The sequence below is a fragment of the Hylobates moloch genome, unplaced genomic scaffold (assembly GCF_009828535.3).
Source record: "Hylobates moloch isolate HMO894 unplaced genomic scaffold, HMol_V3 SCAFFOLD_14, whole genome shotgun sequence".
NCBI classification, from domain to species: domain Eukaryota; kingdom Metazoa; phylum Chordata; class Mammalia; order Primates; family Hylobatidae; genus Hylobates; species Hylobates moloch.
In genome coordinates, this window is record NW_026652289.1 from 65,499,506 (window position 1) to 65,522,264 (window position 22,759).

Genomic DNA, 22,759 nt, shown 5'->3' on the forward strand with positions numbered 1-22,759 from the left:
CTGAGACAGAGTCTCGCTCTGTCAACCAGGCTGGAGTGCAATGGCGCGGTCTCGGCTCACTGCAACCTCCGCCTCTCGGGTTCAAGTGATTCTCCTGCTTCAGCCTCCCGAGTAGCTGGGATTACAGGCACCTGCCATCATGCCCAGCTAATTTTTGTATTTTTAGTAGAGACGGGGTTTCACCAGGTTTGCCATGCTTGTCTCGAACTCCTGACCTCAGGTGATCTGCCCACCTCAGCCTCCCAAAGTGCTGGGATTACAGGCGTGAGCCACCGCGCCCGGCCCAAATGGAGATTTTTTAAAAACGAAACTAAATGCACAATTGTATACATTTTGAAAACAAAACACAAACCTTGGAAGAAATTTTGCATTTTCTATAAGTATCTTTGAGCCATGGTCCTGGGCTTCTGGGTGCAAAGCCACTGGGCTCTGTCATTAGAGAAGCTCAGTAGAAAACCCTGAGAAGCCCTGAGTGAAGTACTTTCATCTTATTTAGCACAGATGCACTGACTTCTTAGAAACTGCATACGTGGTATCAAACATGAAAGCCTTTGGCCAGTTTAAATGAGTTCCCATTTTCTTTTTGAAACTCCATCCTCATTTTCCTACTGATAGATTTGGCTTACTGCTTTGAGGCTGTGAAGGTCGAGGCTGCTTGCTTTAGGAAACTCTAGCTCCTTGCCATGGCTGCACATTGGTTCTCCTGAAAGTGTAAGGGCTTATTTTCTCTTGGAAATTCTGGGTCCTTATAAACCCAAGATCTGATTTGCGCATTCGGGTCTTAGGGCTTTTGGACCCAGAGCTCACAATGCACCTGCACCCAGCAGTGACTCTTCTGCCTTTCCCTGGGAGCGAGGCTTCATTGTCAGAGGAAGGGGCAGGAGGGACATCTTGTCCTTTCCCCAATCCCTGAACTTGGAGAGCTCCTCTTGTCCCTGCTTTGTCTGTGAAGCGGTTCCTAGTTGCTTTGAGATTTTCCAACTGAAAGCTGCCTCGTTAATACAAAGTAAGAACTAGGGCATTTCAGCCTTAGGGAAAAAAACTATCCAAAAAAACACAGCTCAGACACGGTTTTAGCATCAGAGGAAGAATTTTTGGGGGGAGGGGACATTCAGTCTCTCTGAATTCCACATTGGAGTTTCTCATTGGGTCCAGAGATGTCGCTAGGCCTAGGGTAGCCAAACCCTCTGCCCTTGGCTTCCAGCAGGGGTGGCCTGGCATTGGCAGGCAGTGCTAAGTACAAAGGCAGCATCAACCCCAGATCAGGGCAGCTGAGGTCCTTGTTCGGTACCCTCTGCATTTCTCTGGCTTTGGCCCTCATCATGGAGTGAGAACAAGCAGCCAAGGGAAGCCAAGGACAAGGAACACTCCCCAGATCCCTGGGGGTCTCTGAGGGTCCTGACATTCTCTGCTGAAGTGACCCCAAGCCCTCTTCAAGGGACTTGTTGAACTCTTTCCCAAATCCATCCTCCCAAAGGTGGGAAGTGCATCTGATGTACAAACCTAGGGGCCCAAGAGGTGGTCAAGGGACAGATGTTTGCTGGTGAAAGCACATGGTGGGAGCTTGGACAGAATTGTTTGCATACATGCATGCAAGGCCCTCGGTGGTAAGAAATGGAACTGGGGGTACATAGAGAAGTGGCATGAGCCGTGGGCCTGGGAGCCCCCATTTACATTCTCATCCCAGCCCCTGCAAATGTTAGGTGTGAGCCTGCCAAAGGAAGAACAGATGTAAAATCTCCAGAAAAAATACAAGAATCATGAAACCAACACATTTACCAGAGCTCCTGTTTTGGTGGCGAGAGAAGCGTCCCCAAAGCCATTGCACTGATAAATCTGGACACGAAGCTTAGTTTATTTTTCATTTAAAAGTCAGATAAAATATTAGTTATTTCAATAATGGGTGTATTTGTTTTTAAAAGGGTGATAATAGCTCCCTATGTTATTGTGAGGCTAAAATGAGAATGTGTGCCGTGGAGGGGAGCTATTATTACATGTTAATAAGATTCTTCTTTTTCTATTTTCCTCCAGCTGGTCCCTAAGATAATGTTCAAAGCTTTTTCTTTCATTTGTCTTGCTCTGTCTGGTGGGATATTATTAATAAAAACCAGATACTAAGACATTTTTAAATGTCAAGTGAAGACAAGTTAATAATTGCTCTCCCACAACAACATAAGAGCAAACGGTGGTCCAGGATCAAAAGCCATGTTTTTCTCCTTTTTGGAGCTGCCAAAATTCCCTTAGGAGTGTGCACCAGGTAAGTGTAAGAACAAGTTTGGAATCTGAATGACATTGTCACAGCCCATGCCAGACCCCAGCTGAGGCCTCTCTCCACTTTGATGTGATTAAATCCCAGTCTTGTCTGCAAAGAAAGCACAGGCTGAAAAACCACGCAGATGAGCTAGGCAAACTGCCCAAATATCAAAACACAAGACCTGCGGATAGTCTTTCAGTGCCCGCGGAGTTTTAAGGGATGTGGCTTGTGCTGGGAACCACAGTTATCATCCCTTACACTTTGTGGAGCTCTTTGTTGTTTGCAAAAGGCATAGACATGATTTCAGGCCATTCTCCCATGGAGACAGAGCAGAGCTTGTCCACACGGAGCACCTGGAGATGAAACCCTCAGCATTTCCCAAACTCCCATTTTAGGGGGTTTGGACTGAATTGACATTGGCTTTGTGGGTTGGGCAGGGCACCACGTTCTCAGTAAGTAGCCCATAAGTGGCTGCTGGGATTCAGCTGTGCCACCCTCTGCAAGACTCCTAACAAGTGTACAAGCCACAGGTGCCTTCAGGGAAACAAAGTCTGGCTAACCCCACCCCCACCCCTGGGCCCCCAGCTGTGGCCCTTCCCATCAAGACCCTGCTCATGGGGAGGCTGCTGAGCTTCTACTTCATGGATAGGAGTTTTTTAATTTTTTATTTTTTATTTTTAGAGACTCCCTGTGTTGCCCAGGCTGGTCTTGAACTCCTAGGCTCAAGCAATCCTCTCACCTCAGCCTCCCAAAATGCTGGGATTGCAGGCGTGAGCCACCGCACCTGGCCTGGATAGTGGGTTGTGTCTCTGCTCTGCCTGCCCTGCAGGAATGGCTGCTCCTCACCAGGGTGGGCATCAGGAGACTTGGGGTTTGAGCCCCAAATGTCTGAAAGGGATCTCTGGTCTGCAGATCTGGCCGGACAAAGTGGCCTTGGGCATGTGAGAGCCTGGAGCTGGGCATGCAATATCCTTATCATGGGAAGGGAAAAGGGCTACTTTGTCAGCTTTTTCCTCTTTCAGCAGCACATGGAGCTCTGGCTGGGGAGATGGTAGAACAAAGATGATTCTCCAGAAGGCCTGACAGTGCCGTGGGGCAGGAACAGCCAACCCCTTGCTGTTCGCAGTTCCTAGGAACCAAGGCTAGGTGTTTTCTCAAAGAGCAATAACCCCTCTTCTCTATGGTTCTGTGAGGCCGCCCCTCTTTCTCCAGGTGGAGAAGGAAAGACTGGATGCCTCCTTCCGAGTCCTCATGGCTTTTAATCCTCTTGGAAGACAGAGGGAACACATCCTTGAGGAGGCCAGGGTGAGCACAGGAGGAGTGCAAAACCTGGGGTCCAATGCCCAGAACTGATGCTGGGCTCTAGGCTGGATCAGGTGGACAGAGCTTAAATCAGAAGCAGACTGGGCCTGCACTGAGAGCGAGTGTCACGAGGAGTTGAGGAGAGGAGGGGCCGGGGTTCCAGGAGTGTCGAACCGATGATGGAAGCAGGGAGCAGGTGAGCAGGAGCCAGGTGGGGCGGGAGCCCCAGGAATCAGCAGGCTCCAGGTGGAAAAGAAGCAAGAGGATCAGGAATTTGGCTAGAGGTGACAGGGGCATATGGAGAAGGCTGCTCCTGACTGGCAGTCCTATAGATTCATCGGAGTTAAGAGAGAGAGCGAGTCCACCCCAATTGTTCACTCTCATGAGGAATATTGCACAAATTAAAGGGAGAAAAAAACCCTATAGGATTAAACACAGGTCAGGCGGCTGGGCGCGGTGGCTCACGCCTATAATCCCAGCACTTTGGGAGGCCGAGGTGGGTGGATAACGAGGTCAGGAGTTCAAGACCAGCCTGACCAACATGGTGAAACCCTGTCTCTCCTAAGAATACAAAAATTAGCCAGGTGTGGTGTGCGCCTGTAGTCCCAGCTACTTGGGAGGCTGAGGGAGAAGAATCACCTGAACCCGGGAGGCGGAGGTTGCAGTGAGCCTAGATTGTGCCACTGCACTCCAGCCTGGGTGACAGAAAAAACAAACAAACAAAGAAACAAACAAAAAACAGGTGAGGCGCGGTGGCTCACAACTGTAATCCCAGAGCTTTCGGAGGCAGAGGCAGGCGGATCACTTGAGGTCAGGAGTTTGAGACCAGGCTGGCTAACATGGTGAAACATTGTCTCCACTAAAAATACAAAAATTAGCTGGGCGTGTTGGTGTATGCCTGTAGTCCCAGCTGCTTAGGAGAATGAGGCAGGAGAATCACTTGAACCCTGGAGGTAGAAGCTGTGGTGAGCCCAGATCACACCACTGCACTCCAGCCTGGGTGACAGAACAAGACTCTGTCTCAAAACAAAATACAATAATAAAAAATAAAAACAAACTTTTTCATACACTGGCATCTACTTTCCTTTCTAGCCTCACTTCCACCAGTTTTTTTTCTTTCTTTTTTTTTTTTTTTTTTTAACCTACACCACAGCCCAAAAAGTCTGTGTTTTCCTTAGTACACTGTGCTTTCCTGCCTCTATGCCTGACTAAGCCATTTTTTGTCCCCAAAATGTCAATTCACTGGCTCTCTGCCACTGGAAACCTTATTCATTTATCCTGAATAGGCAAAGGATGCCAACTCATTTAAGAGATACGATTAGGAAGAATATGGAAAAATAGTTATCAAAGAAATGTGAATTAAAATAACAACAAGGCATCATGGCATAGTTGTAAAATCATAGCAAATTATAAGAAAACCAAAAACAGCCCACCCAATGCTGACACTGTTTTGCGGAAACAGGTACATCTATTGCTGGTGACATTGTAAATGGGCTGCCATAGTTATTTTATGTGTCAACCTGACTGAGCTAAGGGATGCCCACATAGCTGGTAAAACATTATTTCTGGGTATGCCTGTGAGGGTGTTTCCGGAAGAGATAAGCATTTGGATTGACAGGCTGAGGAAGGAGGATCACCCTCACCAACGTGGGCAGGCACCATCCAATCTGTTGAGGGCCCAGATAGAACAAAAAAGCAGAGGAGGGGTGAAGTTACTCTCTCTGCTTGAGCTGGGACATCCATCTTCTCCTGTCCTTGGACATCAGTCTTCTTGGTTCTCTAGCCTTTGGACTGGGACTGGGACATATGCCTTCGGCTTCATGGTTCTCAGACCATCGGGACTGGACTGGAATTATACCACTGGCTTTCCTGAGCCTCCAGCTTGCAGACAGCAGTTATAGGACTTCTCAGCCTCCATAATAGGCAATCCCTCAGAATAAACCTCTTTCTATATATCTATATGTATCCTACTGGTTGTGTTTTTTTGGAGAACCCTGCCTAATACATGGGCCCAAACTTCTGGGGGAAACAATGAAGTAATGTATTTCAAAAGAGTCAGAGATGTTCCTGTACCTTGATGCCCATCAATCCTATTTTGCAGAGTTGAGCTAAACAAAATGACACTAAAGAAAAAAAAAAGCTACATGCATAAAGATACCTCTTGCACCATAGTCATCATAATTTTTAACAGTGAAAAGACTGGAAATAGCCCAACTACCTCACAAGAGGGGACTCTAAAGGAAATTACACTCAGCCAGATGGAAATTATGGTGATGAAGACTATTTAGCCAAAGGAAATGCTTATAACATAATACTCAGGAGACACAAAGTTTATTGTGACTACACTATAAAAATCACATAAATGTATGGATAAGGATATATAAGGGAACAGAGAGAAAGGAAAATCACTACTTATTAGGGTACTATTTTTAGTAGAGTGTTGCTGATGTAATAAAAATCTCCTAGAAGAAATTTCCTTCAAAACCCCTGATTCGCTTTGTTCCCATCTGGTCTGTGGTCCTTATTGCATTGTGCCTTGAGTGTAATAATTTCTGTCCTAGTTTTAGTCCCCTTTGGACCATAAACTCTTCAAGGGCAAGGACTATGTTTTACTTTCCTTTGTCTCACCTGAGCACTTGTATCTCCCTGGAACGTAATAATATTCAACAATTATTTATTAAGCAAATTAACCACTGCTAAGGATTATGTTGTGCTTAAAAATAAAATTCAACAGATCATTCTCTCCATTCTCCTGTCTCCTGGCAAAAGGCACTCAACTAAATAGATATCTATATTATCTTTGGGTTTCCTGGGAAGGAAAATCCACATTCAGAAATCTAGCATTTTATACCTGGAATGAAACATAGATGCAGTAATGCAGGCAACACTTGGGAATCTGGGAAACTGAGGCTCTTGGGACTTATTTACCTTTGCCCCTTAAGGCAACAAGATGTTTAAAAATTGAAGTCATTCTTAGGTTTACCACCTGGGGCCAACTGGATCGGGGCCAGAAGGAAAATGATCCACCACTCCTAATGGGAGCCCAGAGCTGCTGTGCCTAAGCCAGGTCTCTCTTTTACGAGCCTGTCAGGGCTGATTAGAAGACAGGAAATGTGATAACATGGCTCAAGCTTATGCTTCCCAAAGAAAATAGCAGGTATCCAATGCTGAACTCTTTTTAGGTACTGATCCCTTATTGCATGCCAGACGCTTTATGCACATCAACTTACGCTCCCATTTTACAGATAAAATCTTAATGTTCAGAGAGACAATGTGACTCACCCAAGGTCAAATAGCTTTTGTTTCGATGGGGCCTGTCAGGGTCCCAAAGCAGCTACAGGCTCCTAAGCATCCCTACCCAGCCTGCCTTGGAACTCACAATAAATAGGCCCATTTTGTCTGTCTGACCAGGTTGATGAAGGCTCTGTATCTTCCTTTTCCTTTCTCCTTTATTCTTGCATGTACAGACATTGGCCCTTTTCTGCAGCCTGCAGGAAGCCTATTTTCACCTGGCTTACATTTTTCTTGTTTTCAGACTGGGTCACCAAGCCAATGACTTTATTCTGTGCTCTTTGAATCCACTGTGGTCATCAGTCATTTTCTCCTAAAGAAAATCACATACTCCCTTGTATCAGTGACCTTTCCTGAGGTCTGAGCCTATATATCATTTCTAGGACATGTTTTCTTTAACTGAATACAGTCTCGCATATGGGGGATAAGGTTTGGGGATTGCTATGATTTGGATGTATCCCTTCCAAACTTCAGGTGTTGCCAATGTGATAGTGATATTAAGAGGTGAAGCCTTGGCTGAGCGCGGTGGCTCATGCCTGTAATCCCAGCACTTTGGGAGGCCGAGGCAGGCGGATAACTTGAGGTCAGGAGTTCGAGACCAACCTGGGCAACGTGGTGAAACCCCATCTCTGCTAAAAATACAAAAATTAGTCAGGTGTGGTGGCAGACACCTGTAATCCCAGCTACTTGGGGAGGCTGAGGCAGGAGAATTGCTTGAGCCCAGGAGGCAGTGGTTGCAGTGAGCCAAGAGCATGCAACTACACTCCAGCCTGGGTGACAGAGCGAGACTCTGTCTCAAAAAAAAAAAAAAAAAGAAAGAAAAAAAAGAGGTGAAGCCCTTAAGAGGGGATTAGACCACAAGGGCTCCACCCTGAGGACTGAGACTAGATGCTCTTGTAAAAGGGCTTGATGGAGGGAGTAAGTCCCTCTTGCCCTTCCGCCTTCCACCATGTGGCACCATCTTGGAAACAGAGACCAGACCCTCCCCAGACAACAAATCTGCCAGTGCCTTGGTCATGGACTTCCCAGCCTCCAGAACTGTGAGGAATAATTTCTGTTCTTATAAATTACTCAGTCTATGGTACTTTGTTATGGCAGCACAAATAGACTAGGAGAAGGATTAAAACAGCAGTTCTTCCAGAACAGTTTCTTCCAACATTATGCTAATCTTCTTTTTTCTTGGATGCTTTTTTATAAGTTGCACTTTTTACATATGATATTCTCCTACTCTTGCTGAGGCCTCTACTCCTCTTTTCTTTCATACGTTTTTGTCTGTGGTGCAAAACTGACACTTTTTTGTTTCTCTAATGCAAGTAACAATAACATCTAATTAATACGCAGCTACACTCAGGCAGAGGCAGAAACCTTCCATCTGCTGTTCTGCGGTAGCTGCTTCCCCTTTTGCTCACTTACGTTCTTTTTAGCTTATTCCGTGCCCTTTAAATCGCCTTCCTAAAACATAGAATTCCGCATCAACTCAAAACTAGTTTAGAAAATAGATGGTGCTTGGTAAGTTCCAAACTATAAAATCCTGCCCATCCTCGGCAGTCTGGGGCTTACACCATTAAATATTAAGTGGTCACAGATGCTTCCTGCCTGGGACTCAATTTCTAGGCCTATGTTTCGTTATTCCTTCTAAAAGATAGATTTTGTTTTCTCTTTTTTAATTCATAAAAAAAAAAAAAGAACACTAGGTTTTTGCCAGGTGCGGTGGCTCACGCCTGTAATCCCAGTACTTCGGGAGGCTGAGGCGGGTAGATCACTAGAGTCCAGGAGTTAGAGACTAGCCTGGGCAACATGGCGAAACCCTGACTCTACAAAAAAATACAGAAATTAGCTGAGCGTGGTGGCACGTGCCTGTAATCCCAGCCACTGGGGAGGCTGAGGTGGGGGAATTGCTTGAGCCCCGGAGGTGAAGGTTGCAGTGAGCTGTGATCACACCACTGCACTCCAGTCTGGGCGACAGAGCCAGACCCTGTGTCAAAAACAGAAAAACAACAACAACAACAACAACAAAACACTAGGTTTAAATAAAATGTGAACTTCTGTACAGGGGGTGGGTAGTTTGGTGACAGATGTCTTGTTTTCAAAAACCTAATTGAGGAATGGGCTGCCATTTGTCTTCCCATCATTAGAAACTCAATCCTGCATGTCCTGGGGAGCCCAGTTGTAAACCTGAGTTCTTTTAGAAGGACGATGATTCCCCGCAAGGCCAAGCTGGCACTGTAGAAATCCACAGTCAGAAAGAACCACAAACCAACTCCCCTGGGTGGCATGGTCCAGGCATCGCTTTATTTAGATGAATTCACACAGAGGTGCTATAGTGTGGTCTGGGTATATGATTATATGGTTTTGATGTCATGGAAACTTACAGGAAGTCAAGAGTGCTGTGAATCCCAGCTCACATATTTACTGTGTCTGCCTCAGTTTCCCTTTTTCTGAAATCGGTGGTGTAACTAGTTCTTATTTTGTAGGTATTCTAGTCCCCAAATTTCTTTTTAAAGAAACATGAGAATTTACTATAAATGCTACATAAATCCCAAGTTTGAAGTGCCTTTGGGCTAAAACCAGCTTTGAAGTGAGGCAAGAACTCAGGCTCCCTTCTCTTTTCTTCCCTGAAGACCCAGTGGTCCTAAGAAGAATACACAGCCATCGCTAGCCCAGGGGAGCCAAGGAAAAGGAAGAGAAATGGTTACTTTCACTTTGTTCCTTAAGCCCTTGAAAGAGAGGTGACTCAGTGTGCCCCAGGAAGGGAGGATCCACCTAGCTTTCAGCATTTTCCAAGGTCCCTTTTGAGATGGGCACCAAAGTGACAGGCTCAAAGGAAGGCTCTTTTTTTTTTTTTTTTGTTTGAGACGGAGTCTCGCTCTGTCACCCAGGCTGGAGTACAGTGGCACAATCTCAGCTCACTGCAACTTCTGCCTCCAGGGCTCAAGCGATTCCCCCACCTCAGCCTCCTGAGTAGCTGGGATTACAGGCGCCCGCCACCACGCCCAGCTAATTTTTGTATTTTTAGTAGAGACAGGGTTTCACCATCTTGGCCAGGCTGGTCTTGAACTCCTGATCTCGTGATCCACTCGCCTCGGCCTCCCAAAGTGCTGGGATTACAGGTGTGAGCCACCACGCCTGGCCAGAAGGCTCTCTTTCTAATGTAAACTTTCATTGGCAGTCAGAAGGTGCCACTTACCAGAGTATTCTAATTCTTAGCAGATCGTCATTGCACATAAAGTGAACACAGTACCACATCTCCACGCACTAGACACATCGTCATTGAAACCATGCAGCCTCATTCAGAAATGACCTTGTTTCTGAGAGCTCATCTTCCTGGAATCATTTTGGTTTGATCCTTTCAAGGCATGAGATTTATTTTCAAGTATTATTTTTCATTTCAAAAGTTATTCATAATTCAATTTAATTTTAAAAGCTTCATATACACATATCTACACAGATATGCACACATACACACACACCTGTTACAAATCCAAATACTATAAAAGGGTTCTCAACATGTCCATCCCAGCCAAACACCACTGTGTTACCAGTTTCCTGTGTCCCATTCCAGAGCTGTTCTATGCATAAAATATATATTTTTAGGTATTTTTTAAAAAGATGTACTGTTTAATCTTAAAGCTACTTTAGCACAAGACAAGGTAAAAAGTAGGAACCTATAGATTAAAAAAGAAAAAAAAAGGGCCTGGGGTATAATTGTTTTAAATGATGTGTTGACGTGTTGAGTTTAAAAATATTTTGATGTGTTCCATGCATGGAAAACAAGATGGCGTGAAATCATTGTCCTGAATAAACTGTCCAATATGATTACATATTTTGTGTGTGTACCTTGGCAAGATCATGTTAACAAGTTTACATAATAATATACAGAAAACAGAAAGCCACCCAATAGACTGGAGTGAGCAGGGAGGGACAGGGAGGAGCAGAAAGAAGACTGTCTCAAGAACTGCCACTTAGAGAAGAGGCGCTGAGAAGGAAAAGAGGTGAGCTGAGGGAGGTAAACAAAGCCTCAGGCCCATGCTTTCCAACAGGATTGTCTGCAATGGTGGGAATGATCGTGTATGCGCTGTCCAATATGGTAGCCACTAGTGCTGTTGAACACTTGAAATGGAACCAGCGAGACTGAGGGATTGAATTTTTATTTTAATTTTGTTTTAATTAATTTGAATTTAAACAGCCACATGGGGCAGTGGTTACCATATAGATCGTGTTGCTCTGGGGTTTGTAAGATCTTGGGAGGCATCAATGGGCTTAGAGAACTAAGAATGGGAAGGGGGCAGAGGATAAACATGGGGTAAATAAAAGCAGAAGAGGAAAGAAGGAGGGCAAGGAGCAGGACAAAGAGTGAAATTCAAGTGGAAAGGCATAGACAGCGAGGAATAATTGTCTTAAGTGATGAATGGCCCCTGGATCACTGGCTGAGAACTTCTGATGTGATTCTGAGGTCTTCCACAACCGCACACAGAAACAGTCTCTTCTAGAGCAATACTGCACTTGCTGACCCTGGGAGGTCTGCAGGTCTTCACCTTCTTATCTTATTGTGAAGGGAGCAAGGGTACACAATCCCAGGGACTCCCCCACTCCATTGTGTGAAATAAAATAGTTTACTCCAAGAAAACCCCACAGTTTTGATACACCACTAGGTGTCACCATTAGCCAAAATGAGCTTTTATTTTTTAACGTTTTTAACCTGCAGAACTTGGTGAGTTTCTTCTCTGGGTCTATTGTTGATCTTTACAATTCATTTAGGTATTTTCCTACTTTGTCACAGACGAAGCAAAGTGGCTTGCTCTCCTGGAGGCTACCCAATAGGGATACTCATTCTAATTTGGTTTATTTTTCGTTGCAGTTAAAACTCAGTTACTAAGGCTGGATATGGTGGCTCACGCCTGTAATCCCAACACTTTGGAAGTATAAGGCAGGAGGACCACTTGAGACCAGGAGTTCCAGATCGGCCTGGGCAACATAGTGAGACCCCCATCTGTACAAAAAATTTTTAAAAATTAGCCAGGCATGAGGGCACGCAACTGTAGTCCCAGCTACTTGGGAGGCTGAGGTGGGAGGAGCATTTGAGCCCTGAGCTCAGGAGATTGAGGCTGTAGTGAGCCATAATTGTGCCACTGCACAGACAGAGCTAGACCTTTTCTAAAAAAAAAAAACCAAAACCAAGCAAAAAAACTTCTGCTAAATACCACAAATGTGTGTGTGTACACACATGCTCGGCCTCCCAAAGTGCTGGGATTGCAGGTGTGAGCCGCCATGCCTGGCTAACATTCATTCTTAAATATTTACTGTGTGTTATGCAGGGGTCCCATGTATACTGCACAACTCTGGGGATGGGAGGAGAGGGCACTGTCTGCATAGACCTCAATGTAAATGGTGTTTCCCGAAGTTATGCAGCCTAGCAGCTCTGCAAGACTCTGCTCTGGGCCATAAGAACTGTTAGTCCATTTTCATGCTGCTGATAAAGACATACCCAAGACTAGGTAATTTATAAAGAAAAAAAGGTTTAATGGACTCACAGTTCCACATGGCTGGGGAGGCCTCACAATCATGGTGGAAGGTGAAAGGCACATCTTACATGGTGGCAGACAAGAGAGAATGAGGGCCAAGAGAAAGGGGAAACCCTTTATAAAATCATCAGATCTCATGAGACTTATTCCCTACCACATGAACAGTATAGGGGAAACCGCCCCCATGATTCAGTTATCTCCCTCCAGGTCCCTCCCACAACACATGGGGATTATGGGAGCTGCAATTCAAGATAAGATTTGGGTGGGGACAGCCAAACCATATCAGGGACAAAATCATGAGTAAGATATGGGCCCGGCTTTTTCCATCCTCTCTGTTCTATCTCTTAGGAGAGTTCCTTAGTCTAAAACCTTCTTTGTAACTAGAAATATCTATGCCCTATATAAATTCTGAGAGTTATACATGTAACAGTTAGCTTTCCCTTCTATCCTTGTAAAAGCAACTAAAGTTTAGTTCCTTTTCAGAGAAGTAACACCTCTCCCTGAGCATTATTTTATTAATAAGGCAAAGTATTATTCCAGCTGGATAAATCAAGTCATGGCCTTTGCCCTGGGGAAATTCAATAAGATCCAAAATAAAATCCTTAAGTTTTGCATATCTAAAGTTGGCCTTTGAACAGAAGAGGATTTGTAGCAATTGAATGTGAATCTGGGGACCAGGACCCCTAGAATCTAGCCTGACTAGGCTTTCATGGGGAATGTACCAGTTAGGTTGGGGGTAAAACAAACCACCCCAAAGCTTAGTGGCTTAAAGCAATGAACACTCATCATTTTTCATGATTCTGTGAGTCAGTTGAGCAGTTCTGATCTAGGTTTGTGTGCAGATCTGAGGTGTGTAGGTGGCTCAGCTGGGGTTGGCTGGCCTCCCTCACATACATGAAATTGACAGGCTGGTTAATTGAGGAGGACTTAGCTGGGATGGTTTGTCTCTGCTCCATGTGACCTCTCCTCCTCCAGCAGGCTAGCCCAGGCTTCACATAATGTTCTCAGCATGGTGGTCTCAGGGTATAAAAGAGCAGCAAGAGAAATCAAGCTTCAGTATGCAAGCACTTGAATATTTTTTCTTGTGTCACATTTGCTCTTGTCCCATTGGCCAAAGAAAGATACATGGCTAAGCCTTGAGTCAGTGAGAAAGGTATTATCCAAGGATGTTGTAGAGAGAGGTATGAACAAATTAAGGACCAGTGTTGTAACAATCTACTGAAAAAATTAATTTCTCCTTATCTCAGTGTTTACCAAGATGATAATATTAATAACACTTTCTTGACCTGCTTGCCAGGGAAGAAAAAAAATAAACACATGGAAGAAACTGCTGTATATCATTCAAAGAAAAGGGACAACATAACTATTGTTTATTTTACTTCAGTTTACTCATCTACCTTTTTCATGTCTCGTCCACAGCATGGGTAATCTATCTATGGGGCAATTAGGAATCCCACTTAGTGAAAATTCCTATCAAAAATGAAGGTAACAATTTCAAAAGAAAATTTTGTTTGTTTTCATAATTGTTATCAGTAAATTGGTACATTTTATGGGTTGTGTGTAAGGATACCCACTAAGGATGTAACTAGTGGGATTCTTCGAGAATAGAGACCCAAGAATGTCTAATCACAGGCTAACTTTCACAATTGCCCTTATATGTTAGACTTGGCAGATACATTTTGGTTTTTTGTTTGTTTGGAGAAGGAGACTTGCTCTGTCACCCAGGCTGGAGTGCAGTGGCACGATCTCCGCTCACTGCAACCTCTGCCTCCCGGGTTCAAGTGATTCTCCTACCTCAGCCTCCCAAGTAGCTGGGATTACAGGTGCCCACCAACATGGCTGGCTAATTTTTGTATTTTTAATAGAGATGGAATTTCACCAGGTTGGCCAGGCTGGTCTTGAACCCCTGACCTCAGATGATCCGCCCACCTCAGCCTCCCAAAGTGCTGAGATTACAGGCATGAGCCACTGCACCCAGCCAGCCACCACGCCCAGCCTACATTTTGTTTTAAATAATTGCTCAGCACTGCACAAGTTGAACACCTGTTACAGCACTCGGAGGACTTAATCAGATAAAGAAAATGACTAGAGTTTATAGTATATGTTTTCTTTCCTTTTTTCTTTTTTCTTTTTTTATGAGATTGCATCTTGCTGTGTTGCCCAAGTTGGAGTGCAGTGGTGCAATCTCGGCTCACTGCAGCCTCTGCCTGCTGGGTTCAAGCAATTTTCCTGCCTCAGCCTCCTGAGTAGCTGATACTACAGGAACCCACCACCACACCTGGCTAGTTTTTATACTTTTAGTAGAGATGGGGTTTCACCATGTTGGCCAGGTTGGTCTCAAACTCCCGACCTCAAGTGATCCACCCATCTGAGCGTCCCAAAGTGCTGGGATTACAGGCGTGAGCCACCACGCCTGGCCTACAGTATATGTTTTCATTCCTATTTGCGTAGTGCTGAGAATTGCTGAAGATAACACCACTTCTGGAAATTCACACTCAATCTTACTGGAACTAAGATTAGCCAAGAAAAGGATTACTTCATTCTTACTAATAACTTATCTTTCCTACAAATCGAGGTCTTCGTTATTTAACTTGATGAATAAACATTTATTGGGCGTCTACTGTGCGTGAAAAACTGAACTAGAGATACAGGTATGGATAAAACACAGTTTTTGCTCCGCTGGCAACAAACTATAAGGCAAATCCGACAGATAAGTGCTCCAGGGAGTATTAAAGAAGGAATGATTTACACCAACGTCATGAACTAGAGAAAACTTCTTGGAGACAACTTTTGTTCCGAGCTTTGAAGAAAGAGTAGGATTTCTCAATGTGAGAAAGCGGAGAGAGAATTCCATACAGAGGTAACTGTATGGTAAATAGAGGGTTAAATTGCACAGCATTGTTTGGGGGAAAACATCACCCAGGGTAGCTGGAGTGTGGGGTATGTTATGGGAAGTAGAAAAGGAGGTAAGGCCAGCTTGTTAAGACCTTTGAATGTGATATTAAAGGGCTTACATGAGGGCTTTAAAGGCCCTTGATTAAAACATTCTCATGATTATAACTATTTTAGAAGTGTCATTCTGGCTTCCGGATACTGACACAATGGGGACCCAACAGGGGCTCCTGGCTATCTCTGTCAACCTGGTGCTGGGAGTGTCTCAGAAATGGTGCAACTGATGGATCTGAGAATCTAATGTGATAATTGTGAGAAGTTTCTAGAGGGACTGCAAATGGTTGGAGCCCAGTGTGTTTGCGACTGCACACCGCAGGGGAAAAGGGAAAGGGCTGTAGGTGGGGAAGATTTTATCTTGGACTATTTTCCTCCCCGGTATCTCCATGGGCAGATTATAGTCTTCCCCAACTCCACTGCAAGACAGAACAGTATCATTAGTCCTGCACCAGCAGGAGATGAAGCTTGTGGGTACATCAGGGAAAAGGAAGGAGATAACAGGTAAAGATACACCCGCATTCCTTTTAAGAACTGCCACTCCTCAGCATAGCATTGGAGGTCCTGGCCAATGTGATAAGACAAGAAGTACTAGGCATAGGATTTGACAGGAAGTAGCAAAACTGTCATTATTTACAGGTGATCTGATTATCTACATAGAAAACCTCACAGACTGAATAGAAAAACTTTAAAACTAATACTTACGTTCAGCAAGGATGTCAAGAACAAGATCTGCTTATAAAACTCAGTTGCATTCTTCTACAACAGCAACATTCAACGAGGAAACCTAATAGAAAGTAAGATAACTTTCACAAGAGCAACACAACTAAAAAGTCAACTGAATAAAATATTCGAAATAAATTTTTGGAGAAAAATATAAAACTATTAAAGGACATTAGACTTAAGCAAAGAGATATGCCACATTGGTAGACAAGACTACTTAACGTGTAAAGATAACAATTCTCCCAAAATTAATCTAAAAATTCAAGGCACTTTCAGTATAGTCCCAACAGAATTTTTTGAGGGAATAAAAAAAGCATATTCAAAATTTATATAGAAGAAAAAAACAAGGTCCACCGTCAGTTGAGCCAATTTCAGAAAAAGAACAAAGAGGAATGACTTGCCCCAGTATACTCCAATGCTATATAATAAAACATTATGGCACTGTGGTACAGAAGCATGGAAATAGAGCAAGGGTGAGAAAGTGCTCAGAAATTCATATGTATGTTTATGTGTTTGGTTGTATGTGCACCTGATGTATGAAAAACAAGTAAATGGGGAAAGGATGGGTTGCTTAGTAGACAGTAGGGAAGATTGGCTCACTACATGGAAAAAAATTAAGCTGCATTCCTAACACCATAAGCAAAGGTGAACTTCAGAAGAATTAAAGATATATGAAACACCACCCTACAAAACATAGATATGCATGTGTATGTATATATATACGTCAGAATATATTTATGACCTTAAAAGTGGAGAAGAATCTTTTTAAAAAACATTTAAAAAGTGTAACTGTATTCCCTGCCCCTCAAATTGATGACTATGTCAAAATTAACAATAATGACGATGGCGGATATAGTTATCTAAATGAACAGACAGGTGATAGACTGAGAAAAAATATTTGAGACTCCCAAAACCAGCAAGAGATTATTATACAGAATATAAAAGAAAGTCCTACAAATCAATCAGGGAAAGAGAATACAACAGGAAAATGGGCAAGGATATGAATATGTGACTCACCCCAAAAAACCCGCTGGTTTTGCTCAACCTCACTAGTTTTTTGTTGTTGTTTTTTTTGTTTGTTTGTTTTGAGACAGAGTCTCACTCTGTTGCCTAGGCTGGAGTGCAGTGGCGCGATCTCGGCTCACTGCAACCTCTGCCTCCCAGGTTCAAGTGATTCTCCTGCCTCAGCCTCCCGAGTAGCTGGGACTACAGGTGCCCGCCACCACGCCCAACTAATTTTTGTATTTTTAGTAGAGACGGGGTTTCACCATGTTGGCCAGGATGGTCTTGATCTCTCGACCTCATGATCCACCCGCCTCAGCCTCCCAAAGTGAACCTCACTAGTTCTTAGATAAATGAAAATTAAAACAATAGCAAGACTAAGTCTTTTCACCCATGAGGTTGGAAAATTAGGAGACTGGATAATACCAAACTCTGGCAAGGTTGTAAGGAAACAAAACGGAAAGGAAACAAACACTGTATTCTAGGGCATGTCAAAGATAAAGCCAGGCACCAGTTAAAGCAGCCAGGACAGGTTTTATTCAGGGACTATTGCAATAAGGAAAAAGAGTAGAGCGTGAACGGAGCTCAATACCTGATGCAAAGTGCTGGAGACTATTTAAAGGTTAAGGGAAATGCACTGTGGGGTGTTAAGGGAGGGTTAGTCCATGTGATTATGCCACCTGGATTTGTTCATTGGTGCTTATCTGAAGGAGAAACACACTTCTCCTAAAGAAAGGCATCCATAGCAGTTAGGCCCTTATCCTCCTGGGAGAAGAGCTATAGCTCCCTGAATATCTGCATTTCAAAGAGAGGGCTCTCAGATCCTTGGGGAGACCATTTTGGGTGGGAGATTTACATCTCAAAGGGCAAAGGAAAGATTTATAATTGCAAGCTTTCTAAAATAACTGCTCTAAGAGGGAGCTCAGGGGCCTATCTGCCTATCATCCGGTTTGGGCAGGAATAAACAGTAAATTCTCCTGGCAGCATTGAGCTTCCAGGCAAGCATTTTAAGGGAGGCTGGGATCATCCTAGGGACATGGCCTTAAGCTGCTAGAAGCCATGCTAGAGTTTGGTCAAGTCTCTTAGTGCAGGGGTTTGGACAGAGTCATTATGGGCAGAGAGTTCTGCAGTTCGCAGGCACAACCTAGACGTACTTTGTGAAAATAAATATGCATCAGCAATTCCACTCCTAGACATATGCTTCCAAGAAACTCTTACACAGGTCCTAAAGGATCACGGACAAAAATACTCACCTCACTGTAGTGCTGGTAGCAGGGAGCTGGGGCGTTTGCTAGGGGAATGGTAAGTAAATGCAGTAGGTAGGTTTAAAAACCAAACCACACAAAATAGCATATTTTTGTTAAATATAGTGAACTGCAAGTTTCTCTTCAAAGAATCAGCATGTCAGTAGTTTCAGCTCTCTTATTCTTTGATTCTCCATTCTTTGATTCTCCTGGTTCTCTTTGCCCACTTGCTTCTAGTTTAAGCAAACAACTTTCCCTCTAGTCCTAATCAGTAGTTCACATCTGTTCCCCTGGTCACCTGCTCCGTCTTGACTCATTCTGGTCATCTTCTTTGACCTGAGTCACCCTTGGTCACCTACTCTGACCTAAGTCACCTCTAGTTACCTGTTCCTAACCGTCCTTCCTGCCAAACTGCTCACTCCGCCACTCTGACTCATACCCCTGCCCTCTTTAAAATAGCCAGTCGAAATTAGCTTAGACTGTGCAGTCCAACCCTAGGCAATATTGGAATGACACAGCAGCAGGGGCTACCTGTGTCAGGAATCAGAACTCCTGCCCCTCGCCTGTCCAGGTGTGCTCTCGCCGTTGTTCCATCTGCGATGAGCACCCTTTCTGCAGAAAGTAAAAATTGCCTTGCTGAGAGAATTAAATTTATGTTCGAGTGCTATTTCTTTGCAGCACCAGGCAACAAACATTTCTAACATTTTGTAAGTTCACATACATACCCAAGAATATATTATCACAATATCAGAGTGACAGCGTGTGGGAGGAAGGAGAATGAGTATCAGAAATGCAGGTGGGGGGGAAATCAAATACATAAAACAAGAGCAACTCCTTACACAATGGATAATGAGTGAGCCATACTCCACTCACTACAGTTGCAGTCAGAAAGAGAGAGAGGGAGAGAAGAGAGGGGAGAGGATGAGAAGCTGGGAAAAACAGGAAGTGTGTCACTCTGGCAGAATGGACAATGACTGAGAGGCTAGGGTGGGAGGGACCAGGGAAGAGGGGATGGGGCAGTAGAGGTGGGAGATGACAGTGGTTGGAAGTAGAGCAGAGGCAGTGGGAATACAAATAATCAGTGCTAATTAAGGACCTATCATGTGCTAGGCACTGGTAGGTTCTTGCATTCCGTTTGGGGATGGATCCCAGAAGCTCCCTTAAGATGGAAACATTGATACAGTGAATGTGGGGTGGAGTTCAGATTGATCCCAAAGGTCCTAATCTGGGCAACTAGGAGGATGATGGTGCCTTTAACTGAATTGAGAAATAAATAAGAAGGGAAATATACAAATTCACATGCGTGGCTTGGGATCTCCTAATCCATCACTTTGAAAACCAAGATTCTGAGAAGGCATTCCTTCTCAGGAGGAAGAGGAGTGACATTGATTGTGTGGCTAGAATAATTGTTATTTTTATAACAACACCAAGTCTGAGTGCTTATCATAGGTTAGATACTGTGCTTAAGATGTTTACACTCATTAGCTCATTCACAACCCTATAAAATAGGTACTGCTATAATCTCTCTTTTTATTGATTAGAAAACTGAAGCTTAGTGAAGTTAAGTACTTGCCCCAGGTCACAGAGCTTCTGATTCTTTAGCCCTAATATGTATGGATTCCACTCTACAGGTGCAATATTTATATAATTGTCAAAGTAGTCCATGAATAGACTTATTATCTTCATTGTCTTCATGTATCTCTAGTAAGTGGTAGAGGTGGGATCCAAACTAAAGTTTGTGCTTTTTTTTTTTTGAGATGGAGTCTTGCTCTGTTGCCCAGGCTGGAGTGCAGTGACACAATCTCAGCTCACTGCCACCTCCGCCTCCTGGGTTCAAGCCTCTGAGTATTCTCCTGTCTCAGCCTCCTGAGCAGCTGGAATTACAGGCACCCACCACCACATCTGGCTATTTTTTGGATTTTTTAGTAGAGATGGGTTTCCCCACGTTGGCCAGGCTGGTCTCGAACCCCTGGCCTCAGGTGATCTGCTCACCTCGGCTTCCCAAAGTGCTGGAATTACAAGTGAGAACCACCGTGCCCGGCCTATAGTCTTTTCATGACAAACATCTGCACATCTGTCTCAACTATTGCTCAAACTGTCTCTCACGCTGCCCATTCAAACTCTACCCATAGAGGAAAAGAGTCTAAAGAGACATATTAACCAACTGCAATCCATAGACCTTGTTTGGATCCCGGTTCAAACAAATGCTTAACAAAAACACTTAGAGGATAGTTGGGAAAACATGATATTAAGGAATTATTATTGATTTTTATGTGTGCTGATAACATCATGATTATGTCTAAATAGGGCAGTCCTTTTTAAAGAGAAATATCTATAGGTGAAATACTAACTACAATGGTTCTCAGAGCATGGCCCTCAGATCAGCAGCATCAGTATTACCCAGGAACTTGTTAGAATACAGATTCTCAGGCCAGACCTACTGAATCAGAAACTTAGTGGGTGGAGTCCAGCAATCCATGTTTTAACAAGCCCTTCAGGGGATTCGAATGCATGCTAAAGTTTGAGAGCCACCACAATAATGTGATGTCTTGAATTTGTTTCAAAATAATCGGGAAGGGGTGATGGGTATATAGGGCTTCATTATAACCATACTGTCCCTTTTTTTTTTTTTTTTTTTTAAAGAGATGAGGTCCCCCTCTGCTGCCCAGGCTGGATTCAAACTCCTGGGCTCAAGCAATCCTCCTGCTCCACCTCCTGAGTATGTATTCTCCACTTTTATATGGGTTGGGAAGTTTTCCACAATAAAAAATTTTCAAAACTCCAAACAGTTTTCTCTGCAGTGCCGCCTAATGGCTCTCTCCTCGATGCTCTTGTCTCTCTTTTTTGCCCGCTCCCCTCCATCTGGAATATTTCCTCCTGGCTTCAGAAATGGCTGCTGTCTTTATTTTGTTTATTTTTATTATTTTGAGATAGAGTCTTGCTCTGTCACCCAGGCTGGAGTGCAGTGGCGCGATCTCGGCTGACTGCAACTTCCGCCTCCCCAGTTCAAGCGATTCTCTTGCCTCGGCCTCCCAAAGTGCTGGGATTACAGGTATAAGCCACCACACCTAGCCCTTATTCTGTTTATTTGCCTCAAGTTTCTCAAATCTTAGGAGCTCCTTCTGTTCTTGCTCTCTCTCTTTGTCCTCTCTGTAAAAGTCTTTAAATGGCCCTTCTCATATCACTCAGTCACCGTTTCTCGTGTCTCAGCGTTCTTCTTCCTGGCTTCTAGTTTCTGTCAACTCTGTGGTTTGCAGAACTTGTTGTCCAAGACCTTGTCTTTGCACATGCGCCGAGTGATCTTTCTGCTGCTTTTATTGGCACTATCGACAGCTTCTTTTCTTTAAAGAAAACATTCGCCTCCTTCAATTAAAAAAAAATTTTATGTGATTGTTTGTTTGCAACATACGTGCCATTTAAAAAACTCCAAACAATACAGAAGTGGAACAAGTAAAAATGTCACTTTGTTCCCCAGAACACTATCTTCATTGCTAACTTCCTAATGCTCTCGCCTATCCCTCCGTGATATCTGAGTTCATTCCTCCTCTGACCTCTGCCTTAGATCCCCCAGGACAGCATGTGGAGTATGGAACCAAAGATCACAGCCCATTGATTCTTCAGGCTGAGGGATGGAGTAAGTTAAAGGGACAGAAATAAATAAAATTGAGAAGGCTGGGCACAGTGGCTCATACCTGTAATCCCAGCACTTTGGGAGGCTGAGGTAGGAGATCTCTTGAGCTCAGGAGATCAAGGCTGCGGTGAGCTATGATCATACCACTGCACTCTACCCTGGGTGACAGAGTGAGACCCTGTCTTAAAAAAAAAAAAATAGAGCAAAAGAGAACCAGGAGTGAGTGGGAGAAGGATGGTTGGCAGCTGCTGGAAGTGGGACAAGGAGTTAAATGTCCTTTGTGTCCAGCTCCCACAACTCCCCCACCTTTCCCTTGGTCTTGATCATGGCTTTTGATCTCTTTTGGGAGCTCCAAGGCGCAGAAGCTTCTTCAGAGAGTCTGCTGATGAAGTGCTGTTCAGCATGTGGATTTAAAATGAAGCCTCCTTGACCGCCGCTATGGCAGCTTCTGCTCTTGGCTATGGGCTTGGACCCATTCTAGCGGGCTCCCTTCTCCAGCGTGGCTGGCCCTGTGGGTATACTCGCCTCCTGTTGTTGTCCGCATTAAGCCATCAAGCCACCGACTTACCAACAGTCTACCTATTTTCATATGTATCTGGATCCTTCAAGTTGTAGTTTTGCTGCTCTTCTAGGAGTTCCCTGACCTTCTAGAGGAAGTCACTCAAGAAATTTGACTCCCTGTTTTAACTCACTAATCTTTCCAAGCTTCATGACTTCTTGGAACTTGTCTTAAGATTTTATCAAGTTAAAATAATTAAGACTATCTAGAAATGTGGGAAGTGTTTATAATCAATGTTAGTTTTTTAAAAAGTAGTATATACAATAGGGTATCTTTTCTCTGTAG

The 22,759-nt window shown here is 44.0% G+C and overlaps 1 long non-coding RNA gene across 1 annotated transcript in view; it reads right to left on the reverse strand.

Moving 5' to 3' along the window:
• The window catches only part of LOC116482270 (uncharacterized), a 46,408-nt gene that overhangs the window by 22,297 nt on the left and 1,352 nt on the right, over window positions 1–22,759 (reverse strand). Inside the window, exons 2-4 of the long non-coding RNA XR_004251819.1 lie at window positions 19,584–19,644; window positions 18,816–18,896; window positions 16,021–16,102 (exon numbers count right to left, since the gene is read on the reverse strand). This is a non-coding gene — a long non-coding RNA (uncharacterized LOC116482270). The remainder of the gene's footprint in view (window positions 1–16,020; window positions 16,103–18,815; window positions 18,897–19,583; window positions 19,645–22,759) is intronic.